General features: G+C 42.7%; 1 protein-coding gene across 3 annotated transcripts in view; it reads left to right on the plus strand.

The window, feature by feature from the left end:
• Nucleotides 1-12157, plus strand: part of fmn1 (formin 1) — a 222357-nt gene that overhangs the window by 12287 nt on the left and 197913 nt on the right. For 2 of the 3 annotated variants that reach the window (XM_062968198.1, XM_062968197.1), the window contains exon 3: nucleotides 1026-1167. The exons of the other annotated variant lie outside the window; for it this stretch is intronic. The gene's annotated coding sequence lies outside the window, so the exon portion shown is untranslated. The remainder of the gene's footprint in view (nucleotides 1-1025; nucleotides 1168-12157) is intronic. 3 annotated transcript variants of the gene reach the window in all.

A 12157-nucleotide genomic window follows, 5' to 3' on the forward strand; every position in this document is an offset into this window, starting at 1 on the left:
TCTGAAGGATTTGCTTTAAAAGTTTGAGGACTCCTGGTATAAGGTATATAGAGACTTGGGTCCCACCTCCAATATGTTTAACTATGCACAGTGTATGTATATTCAGATATTCCAAAATCTGAAAAAAAAAAATTGAAATCTAGAACACTTCTAGTCCCAAGCATTTCTGACGAGGGATACTCAACTTGTACGTCTGAAGATATTTTGCTGAAGAATGAGAGCAGAGGTTCCTGTTCTCACCTGGAATACTGTGTCCAGTTCTTGCCATCACAATTTATGAAGTACACTGGCAAGCTGAAATGTATTCACAAATGTGAGATGTGTTGCCGCAGAGACTGGATAGTCACCTGTTGGAGTGCTTTTATTGTGTATTCCTGCGTGGCAATTCAGTCTATGTTTAATAATCTCCAGAAAAGGAGACTCCACACTCCAAGGCAGCATATTCCATTGTTGAATATTATCAGGAGGTTTTTCCTAATGTTTAGGTGGAATTTCTTTTCCTGCAGTTTGAATCTACTGCTATGTGTCTTATTTTCCAGAGCAGTAGAAACTAACCCCAATATGACATCTTTCTAAATATTTAAACATGGCTATCATGTTTCCTCAAAAATGCCCACTCCCTTAAGCTCCTCATAGGGCTTGGCTTCTAAACCTTTTTCCGTTTGGGTTGCCCTTCTCTGGATATGTTCCAAGTTGTCAATATCCTTCTTGAATTGTGGTGCCCAAAACTGGACATAGTATTCTAGGTGAGGCCTGGCTAAAGCAGAGTGTATATTCCTACAAAGTATAATGAGAAAGGTCTTCTGACCTGGAGTTGTATAGTAAAGGTAAACATTTTCTTCTGACATTAAGTCTAGTCGTGTTCAACTCTGGAGGTTGGTGCTCATCTCCATTTCTAAGAGCTAGCATTGTCTGTAGACACCTCCAAGGTCATATGGCCGGCATGATTGCATGGAACACCATTACCTTCCTGCTGGAGCGGTACCTATTGATCTACTCACATTTGCATGTTTTTGAACTGCTAGGTTGGCAGAAGCTGGAGCTAAAAGTGGGAGCACACCCCACTCCCTGGATTCGAACCCCTGACGTTTCGGTCAGCAACTGGTATAGAGTTGCACTATTGAAAAGGTTCAGTGGTAGACTGCAGGAGCAAAGGATTCAATTCAGGTGTGTCCTCCTCCCCACATGCTTTGTTTTGTCTGTTTTGTTAGCATGTTTCTCTAGTACAGTAGAGTCTCACTTATCCAAGCTAAACGGGCCGGCAGAAGCTTGGATAAGCGAATATCTTGGATAATAAGGAGGGATTAAGGAAAAGCCTATAAAACATCAAATTAGGTTATGATTTTACAAGTTAAGCACCAAAACTTCATGTTATACAACAAATTTGACAGAAAAAGTAGTTCAATACGCATTAATGTTATGTTGTAATTACTGTATTTACGAATTTAGCACCAAAATATCATGATATATTGAAAACATTGACTACAAAAATGGCTTGGATTATCCAGAGGCTTGGATAAGCGAGGCTTGGATAAGTGAGACTCTACTGTATGTCAAGACAATGTAACAATTGTGATGATGTCATAATCACCAGTCTGCTAGCCTGGAGTATAGTTCTCTACTTGTCTAGAACCTGACTTGCTGTAAGGTAAAGGTAAAGATTTCCCCTGTTGTTTATTATTTATTTATTTATTACATCACTTGTACCCCGCCCTTCTCACCCATCAGGGATTCAGGGAGGCTTACAATATAAACATACACATCAAAAAACAGTTTTCATCAAATTTAAAAATCCATCAAGATTAAAAATGCAATAAAATTAAGAATATACATTAAAAATATACATAATTATACATTTAAATATACATTTAAGGTGCTTTCCATGTCCAGGTGGGGTCTGTCAGTAGGTCATATATTCATATCTCATTTTTGCTGCTACTCATGCTCAAATGCCTGGTCCCATAACCATGTTTTTGTTCTCTTTCGGAAAGACAGGAGGGAGGGAGCCTGCCTGACAATCGGGAGGGCATTCCATAGGCAGGGAGCCACTACTGAAAAGGCCCTGTCTCTCGTCCCCGCCAGCCACACCTGTGAGGCTGACGGGACCGCGAGCAGGGCCTCACCTGATGATCTTAAGCTTTGAGGTGGGTTGTAACGGGGGATACGTTCGGATAGATAAGCTGGGCTGGAACCATTTAGAGCTTTATAGGCTAAAGCCAGCACCTTGAATTGTGCTCGGTAGCTACTCGGCAGCCAGTGGAGCTGGCGTAACAGAGGAGTGGTACGCTCCCTGAACGCTGCTCCAGTTATTAACCTGGCAGCCTCCCGTTGGACATTGAAGTTTCCGAACAGTCTTCAAAGGCAGCCCCACATAGAGTGCGTTGCAGTAGTCTAAACGGGATGTAACAAGAGCGTGGACCACCGTGGCCAAGTCGGGCTTCCCAAGGTACGGTCGCAGCTGGCGCACAAGTTTTAATTGTGAGAAGGCTCCCCTAGCCACTGCTGAGACCTGGGGTTCCAGGCTCAATGATGAGTCTAGGATCACCCCCAGACTGCGAACCTGCGCCTTCAGGGGGAGTGTGACCCCATCCAGCACAGGCTGTAACCCTATACCCTGTTCGGCCTTCCAACTGACCAGGAGGACCTTTGTCTTGTCTGGATTCAATTTCAATTTGTTGGCCCTCATCCAGTCCGACACAGCGGCCAAGCACCGGTTCAGGACCTGAACAGCCTCCTTAGTGACAGGTGGGAAGGAGTGACAGAGCTGGACATCATCTGCATACAGATGACACCGGACCACGAAACTCCTGATGATCTCTTCCAGCAGCTTCATGTAGATGTTAAACAACATGGGAGACAATACAGAGCCCTGCGGGACCCCACAAGTCAACAATTGTGGGATCGAGCAGGCGTCCCCCAATGACACCATCTGGGACTGACCCTCCAGGATTGAGTGGAGCCACTGCAAAACAATACCTCCAAGTCCCATTCCCGCGAGGCATCCCAGAAGGATACCGTGATCGATGGTATCGAAGGCTGCTGAGAGGTCCAGCAGAACCAGCAGGGACACACTCCCCCTGTCCAGTTCTTGGCGAAGATCATTGACTAAGGCGACCAAGGCTGTCTCGGTACCATGCCCTGGCCTAAAGCCAGACTGTGCCGGATCCAGAAAATCAGTGGCAACCACATGTTCCAAGACCTTGCCCAAATGGGGGAGATTGGAAATAGGCCGAAAGTTTCCGAATTGAGTGGGATCCAATGATGGATTTTTCAACAGCGGCTTGATCACAGCCATTTTTAGGCTCGCTGGAAACTTGCCCTCCCAAAGGGAGGCATTCACCACCACCTTCACCCACTCGGCCAAACCCCCTCTCTCACCAGCCAGGATGGGCAGGGGTCCAGGATGCATGTGGTCGGTCTCGCCTCTCCAAGGATCTTGTCCACATCCTCGAGCTCAACCAATTGAAATGAATCCAACAAAACTGGACAAGCTGGTGCACTCGTTACATCCAAAGAGACTGCCGTTAATATGGTGTCAAAGTCGGAGCGGATCAGAGCGACTTTGTCCGCAAAGAACCGAGCAAATGCTTTACAGCGGGCTGCCGAGTTATCAGGGCTCCACACTTGATTGGTGGGAGTTAAGAAACCCTCTGATGATACAGAACAGCGCTGCTGGACGGTTCTGTGTGGACGCAATATTGGCTGCAAGGTGGACTCTCCCTGCGGCTTTGATTGCCGCGGCATATGCCCTAAGATAGGAGCCTAGCCGTGTTCGGTCTGATTCGTTATATTCTGATCGCTACACGCCCTCTAGTTCTCTCTTCTTTCACTTCATCGCTGCCAGCTCCTCAGTAAACCAAGGAGCTGGTTTAGCTCGGTTACTCGAGAGGGGACGCTCTGGAGCGATCGTGTGTATTGCCCTAGTCATCTCTCCATTCCAGAGAGAGTCCAGAGCATCAACAGGATCACCTGCCGAGGAGGCGGGAAATTCCCCAAGATCCATCAGGAATCCTTCTGGATCCTTAAGTCTCCTGGGACGGACCATTTTAATAGGTCCACCACCCCTGCAGAGGTTGGGGGCGCAGTAAGTCTAAACCTGATCAGGTGATGGTCGGTCCATGGCAACGGAGCGATTGTGAGCTCCTCCACACCGCCACCTTCCTCCCATCCCTGACAGAAGACCAAGTCCAGTGTGTGTCCCGCACTGTGGGTGGGGCCTGTTACCAATTGGGACAGCCCCATGGTTGCCATGGCGACCATGAAGTCCTGAGCCGCACCTGAGAGGTTGTCTCGGCATCGACATTGAAGTCCCCCAGCACTATGAGCCGCCGGGACTCCAACGCCAGGCCTGAGACCACCTGAGCTAATTCAGGCAGGGAGACTGTAGTGCAGCGGGGTGGTTGGTACACTAACAGAATCCCTAATCTGTCCCGGTCTCCTACCCTCAGGTGGACACATTCAAACCTGGTTGACTGTGGGACGGAGCACCTGGTCAGGGGGATGGAATCCTTATAGACCCCACCTCCCCTCCCTCCAGATCTCGGCTGGTGCTGTACGGAGTAACCCGGCGGGCAGAGCTGGGTGAGATTAACTCCTCCCATTTCGTCCAGCCAGGTCTCCGTAATACATGCCAGGTCTACGTGCTCATCCAAGATGAGATCTTGGATGAAAGATGTCTTCCCGTTCACTGACCTGGCATTAAACAGCACCATCTTTAACCTGGAGGGACCGCCATCCTGGCTACCCAGATTAGCTATGTCAGGAGACTGTTTTGGAACTATTAATGTCCTACCAAAAACCCTAGGCCAAATTAAATGATTTGGTCTCCCTTTCCTATATCTCCCCCTCCCAGACACCACCTCTATAGGGGCTCCCCACCCATCAGAACACCCTCCTCCCCTATCATGCTGTCCTCTCATGCTGTTAAGTCCAGTCATGTCTGACTCTGGGGGTTGGTGCTCATCTCCATTTCAAAGCCGAAGAGCCGGCGTTGTCTGTAGACATCTCCAAGGTCATGTGGCCAGCATGACTGCATGGAGCACCGTTACCTTTCCGCCGGAGCGGTACCTATTGATCTACTCACATTTGCATGTTTTCGAACTGCTAGGTTGGCAGGAGCTGGAGCTAGCAGCAGCCACTCACGCCACTCCCGGGGTTTGAACCTTGGACCTTTTGGTCTCCAGCTCAGTGCTTTAACGCACTTCACCACTGGGGCTCCATGCAGTCATAGTTTTATTTCATTTATTTTATATATATATATAAAATATCTGTTTGGGATCAACTGTGAATACTAACATGGGTGAGTGGAAATACATTTTGCGAGAATGTAGGGAAATATAGGCCACAATGAGCAACCAAATAGTAATAGCATTGCACATTAGAGAAAAGTTTAAGAAGTAGAGTTTAGCTTCTTTGAAGGGATTTAGCTTTCTGTTGACTTCACTGAAACAAGATAATTTCAAGAGTTTTAGAGAGAAAAGCTGACACAGTAATGTTGCCTTTCCAAGGTACTGTAGATTTTATACCAGAAGTTTAAGATCATTACTGTGTGGTATGATTGCTAGCCTGCTGTAAAAAGATAGTTCTTTCTAACTAGCAGAGAATTAATGGGCCTTCAAAAGGGACTTTGCCAAAAACTTTTTTTTGAGTATTTAATTCCTAACATCTGTTTAAACATTATTGCTTTGTCATCATATAAATACATGGTAGAGATATTCTGGAGGGCATGTGGAAAAAAGTAGCTAGCATGTTGTAGTGGTTTTAGCATTGAACTACAACTCTGGAAATCAGGGTTCAAATCCTCACTCAGCCATGGAAATCCATGGAGTAGCAGCCTTGGGCAAGCCATACTCTCTCAGGCAAAAGCAAACCTCTGAACAAATCTTGTGATAGGATTGCTTTAGAATTGCCATAAGTTGGATACCACTTGAAGGCATAGACAACAACAAAAAACAAATGGGAGAGTAAAAACAAGGTTTTCATCTGATCATGCATGTATTTCATCTCAAGTACTTTATGGGCAGTTTAACTGAATTTACAGCTGTGTTTACTGGAAAATGCTGAAATAATTAAAATGTTAAATTAATATTTAAGTGCTTATATTTTTCTGGTCTATCTGTTAATTTTCTGTTTGGATTTTGTTTTGCTTTCATATTTACAAAATCCTTTATCAAAATTGGGGGGGGGGGCATCCAAATTCACAGTGACTTTTAGCAACCTAAAACCTTCAGGAGCTAGAAGTCTGCTGCCCTCAGAGCAATCACTTGAGTTATTGGTATTGTCACTCTACTACCAAGTTTGACAGCACCTTTACTTGTCTGCTCATTAAACCTGCCCCAAACTCCCCAAGGCCACCCCTGGGAAACTGGACCATCACCCATGTGAGTCAGCTAATAGTGTAGTAGTATCAACAAACTCACCTGGCAAACTATACTCAGTGGCATCACCTTCACTAGTGGTAATTTGAACGGATCTCTCATCCATAATTCCAGCAGGTCTGGCTGAATCCCCAGCTCACAGATGCTTCTCAAGAGCCTCTAGAGGAGACAAAGCCATCTTGTTAAAAGACTGCTTATCACCCTTCTTACCAACTTGACTAACTGCTTTCTTAGGTTTAGTCCTTTCTCCTGCTCATCTCATTCTCTTTGTCTGAAGAAACAGGGGAGACCGGAAGTAGACATTCAGCTGAAGCCTTTCCCTTTTGATGCCATACTGGATCCCAAATAACCAAATTAACTCCAAATCCGACACTCATAAAACTGGTGGGGAGGGGGGATATCAGTGACACAGACAAAGAACACATGATGACTGTCTAAAAAGGCAACACCTGCTGACATTCCTTCTGCTACATAATTATGGAAAGGAAGCCTAGTTCTGCATTTTACTGTCAACATTTAAATAATGGTTGGGATAAAATGGAATGTATGTCTCCAGTGTTAGCTATCTTAGAACCACAGAGTTGGAAGAGATCACAAGGGCCATCCAGTCCAACCCCCTGCCATGGAGAAATACACAATCAAAGCACTCCTAACAGATTAACATCAAGCCCCTGCTTCAAAATCTCCACAGATGGAGACTGCACCATGGTCCAAGGTGGCATTTTCTACTGTCAAACAGCTCTTGCCATCAGGAAGTTCTTCCTAATGTTTAGGTGGATTTTCCCCCCTGGCAGTTTGAATCCCCTGCTCCATGTCCTGTCTTCAGAGCAGCAGAGAACAAGATTGCCCCCTTCTCAATGTGACATTCTTTCAAATCTTTAAACAGCCATAATGTTCTTTCTCAGCCTTCTCTTCTCAAAGCTAAACCTATCCAGCTCCCTAACCCATTTCTTAGTGAGCTTGGTATCCAAACCTTTGATCATTTTGGTCGCCCTTCTCTGGGCATGTTCTAGTTTGCCAATATCCTTCTTGATTTGTGGAATCTTATTTCAGTTTTAAATTGTCTGTATCTAGTTGAGAACTGACAAACCTCTTTTCATGTGAACAGACTCACTCTTGCTATGTGTCACATTGAAACTAATAGATATCTTGACATCAGAATAATAGAACTGAAGAGTGGTTGTGTAACCATATACTGTATATAGAATATCTTTGTAACTTTGTATATGGTGGAAGAGCAACAATTGACTAGCACTAGAAGTCTTCAGTTTGGAGATGCTGTATTCCAGGACTTTCAGTAACTAAGAGAAAGAAAATGTCTGAACACGTTTAAAGTTTAGGAGAATGTGGTCTTAACAATATAGCCTAATGTGTACCTATAAGATTCTTTGCTAGCTGCAGTGATGAAAAGATGTGAATAGACTATTGATTGAACTCTTGGAGTAGAGGAGGTGGGAAGTTTGTAAACATTATTATCTTGTCACTTCCTTATCTCAACCATTTCTTGCGGTGATATGCTGTTTCTTCTAAGGACGAAAAACTGGCTAGATGATATAGCATTGTCCTTTACTGTGAAAATTTGATTCCTTTGCCCTCTGCAAACCTCTCTGGAACATGAAATCAACTTATGTATCTGTGGTTTGGCCAAGGTTACACACAGCCTTTTATTCACTATGCAGCATAAAAGAATTCTAGCAAAATGGATTATAACATTTATTTTAACATTGATAGTTATATTTTGCGATTTTTCCACACAAAAATGTCATATTATGAGATGATGATGATGATGATGATGATGATGATGATGATTTATATCCCACATTTTCTCTCTAAAAAGAGATCCAAATCAGCTGAATATTGTTAGGCTTTAAGTCTTTAAAAACAACAATGTTAATTTCTACAGCGATGGTGCAGTGTTTTTTACTGGCTCACACATCAGCAAACATAAATTAGTCCTTCAGCAAAGAGAGTTAATAATTATTGGAGGGTAGCCTTTAGCTGTTGAGGTTAAATGGGTTACTGCCAGGGTAAAGTTGCACATATTGGATATATAGAACTGAGTGAAAATTAGTCAGAACACATGTACTCCTGCTGGGTGGGTCTTAATTTTATCCATCATAAATTCTCTTTCACTGTCATATTCACACTGCTTTTTTCCTCTTGCCACTGGAAACTATAGTCAGTCCTCCACATTCGCTGGAGTTAGGGACACAGGATCCTCATGAAAGTGAAAAACTGTGAATAAAGACATGGCTATATTTTTACTTGAGCAAACATCTTTCTAGGAATTTCTAGGTTTTCCAGCACAACTTAGTGGTCAACTTCCTCTGGAAGCTGAACATAGAAGTGCATTGGAGGACTAAGGACGTTATCATATTAGCCAGGTGAAGCATCCTACTTCACCTGGCTTCGCCACCGAAATGAGGGGCAGCTGGGGCGAACGTTGCCCCACTTATCGCTCCCTTGCAGTAACCCTTCCCTGATCACATGAGGAAAGAGCTGCCGAAGTGGCGCAGAAGCGTGCTGACTCCTTTAGAGCCAGCATAGCATGAGAAGCCTCCCGTGTTCAGAGGGAAGTGTCATACAATACTTTCCCTCCAGTTGGAGGAGGAGCCTCCACAGGGAGTTCTCTTACTTTGTGTAATGGGCAGCAGGCCCATCCATCCCTCCAGCTGGAGTTGAAGCATTGTAGGATGCTTCCAAAGGTAACTGTGATGAGGTCATTAGAGATTCCTAGAAAGGTGCTTTCTTTAGAAATCTCTAGCTCCTTCAGCTTGACTGGAGGAAGGTGACCATAAAGTCACATTGGAGAACCTAGAGGTTCTTGGAGAGAACGTTGTTGATGAAATCCATAAATAATCAAATCTGCAAATTTGAAAAACATAAATTTGGAGGGATGACTGTAGTATATCTAGCTTACTAGTTGAAATTTGAATTTATACATTATACCAATACGGTGTCATGGAATGCATCACTGTCTTATCCTAATACAACTCTTGGATTTCTTACGTATCAGTGGGGATAGTGAGACATCTCTTCTTTAAGCGGTGTGAGATTTTTTTCAACCTTATTGTGTGAAGTTATGTGGGTCTGTCTCAATTTATATAACTAATTTTTATTACAACTTACGGAACCACAGGCATTATGGCTACTGACCATGCTGCTGGGGCATGGCTGAGTTGTATCATGAATAAGTAACTTTTCCAAGCTGTTATATACTGAACAAAAAGCACAGTGTAGTCAAAAATGGAGAAAAGCTGAAACGGAACATACAATGCATGTGACTTGAGGAAATTAAATTAGAAAAAAACATAATGCAATTACTGTGTATCTGGCTTCTGTACCACTATTAGTACAAACTCATACATCATACTTTATAAGTATCTATATCTATGTCTATCCAGAGCCAAAAAAAGAAGGCACTAAATGTTCTGGTTGATCTTTATAACTGAAAGTTGTTTTCTGTTGAACAAGATCTATTTGAAATCTTTTCTTTTAATTTTCAATTTATTTATTTTTAAAAGCAAACTTTGTTGATGTTGTATTTAAATTTTCCATAGTATGTTGTTTCTGCTTCTACATGTTGTATCAACTAGCACATATTATGATGTGCTAATTTCCAAACTAGAACTGGGGAAACTCTGTGGTGCTTAAAATGAGACTTGTTGGAATCTCCCAAGGAACCTGGCAACATAACTCTGGTACTGTGGGATTCTGGCTGCTACTTTTTAAAAAATAGCTTTCCCAAGCCCTGTTCAAAACAATAATGGTAGTGATACTGGATAGTATAACTTTCATGCACAGCATTACAGAGAAAACTATGTTGAAAAACAAAACTTCTTTTATAAAAAAACAAAAATTAAAAATAGCAGAAGGTAGTTTGCTCTCTTTGTTTGCAGTGTGCAAATGATAGTATGAATTTGGGGAACTCAGATGAACTAAAATATGCATCTGAGATTTCAGTTGACGTTGATCTCTAAAAAGTCAACCATCATAAATTGTGATGTATACTTTTGATATCTATGGGAGAAGGCAGATGAGATCATAAAATATGCCTTTCATGGTATGTACAATAGAAATTATTTAGGAACATGGACATCTGAAGAGAGGTTTTTATATATATATATATAAAAAGAAATGGTATGGCAACTATTCCACGCTTGCAACTTCTGTTGAAGTGACTCATCAGGATAATTTAAAGCTTGAATTGATTAATATGGGGAGAGGGTTTCCTTCATGTATTTTTATTCCAAGTCATTAACAGTAAGTATCAGCACCCTGAACAGGATCATAAAATAACTTGAGGTTGCCAAAGTGCAATATACACCATGTGAAATATACGTGGGGATGGGTGTAATTGTTAAGAATATTCTCTATATTGGGGTCATGGTTGCGCAATGGGTTAAACAATTGAACTGTTGAATCTGCTGACCTAAAGGTTGGCAGTTTGAAACTGTGGGTTGGGGTGAGCTCTTGCTGTCAGCAGTAGCTTCTGAAAACCTTGCAGTTTGAAAATGTGCAAATGTGAGTAGATCAATAGGCACCGCTTCAGCAGGAAGGTAATAAAGGCGCCCATGCAGCCATTCCGACAACACAACTATAAGGTGTCTATGGACAACAGGCTCCTCGGCTTGGAAATGGAACAAGAGCACCTCCCCATGTCCAGAGTTGAGTACCACCTCCAGAAAGCCAGAGATGTAAGGGGAAGTCTTTACCTTTGTTCTGTGCATTTGTATGTCATTGTTATTTCACTGTATTAAGACACTGAATGCTTGCCTATCTGTATGTTGTAATCTACTCTGAGTCTCCTTGGGGAGATAGAGCGCAATATAAATAAAGGGTATTATTATTATTATTATTATTATTATTATTATTATTATTATTATTATTATTATTATATAAGTCCCTGGTTCAAATCTTGTTTTAGATGTGAGCTCCTAAGTTGCCTTACACAAGTGACCTTACAAGTTGTTTTAAGGATTACTGAGACAATAGTAATAGACAGCTTACTTGCCTGAACATATCTCCTTCTATGATTCACATCGGAGGTTAAGATCATTGGGGGAAAGCCCTGCTCTCAATCCCACCACCCTTGCATGCCTGATTAGTGGGAATGAGAGACAGGGCCTTCTCAGTGGTGGTCCCTCATCTGTGGAGCTTCCTCCCTAATGAAATCAGATTGCCCCTCTCCCTACTGTCCTTTCAGAAAAAACTCAAATCATGGCTGTGGGACCAGGCATTCAAGCAGCAAACGTAGCAATAATAAGAAGAGCAATTTATGTGACGGATAATGGACAGACTCTGGACTATGACTTAGACTTGTGCAATTTTTAAATGTTGTTTTTATAATTGATGTTTTAATTACCTGTTTTAATTGTAATTGTTTTATAACTGCTTGTTTTTGGCATCTAATGGCTGCCGATTGTGAAGCCGCCCTGAGTCCCCCCCCCCCCTCTGGTGAGAAGGACGGGATACAAATGTATGAGATATATGTGATGATCTTGGGAAATTTCTAACTGTATGATATTTCTTTTATAACTGGTCTCTAACTAAACGTTCATGTGATTGACTGAATTTGATTTATTGTTGGTTTGTTTAACGTACATACATGTTGCCAAAAGCTCCCAGAATGGCTGTAAAATAGTTAATACAATAGTCCCAGCCCTCTGCCTTATAATTAAAACTTAGGCAATCCCTCGTTGTCTGAGTATGATGGGCCTCCAAGTGTAGTGTCTTGGAGGTAGGTACGTAGGTGACTGTGTAGTCCTATTCTTGATGTG

This window comes from Anolis carolinensis, chromosome 1 (assembly GCF_035594765.1).
Source record: "Anolis carolinensis isolate JA03-04 chromosome 1, rAnoCar3.1.pri, whole genome shotgun sequence".
Taxonomy (NCBI): domain Eukaryota; kingdom Metazoa; phylum Chordata; class Lepidosauria; order Squamata; family Dactyloidae; genus Anolis; species Anolis carolinensis.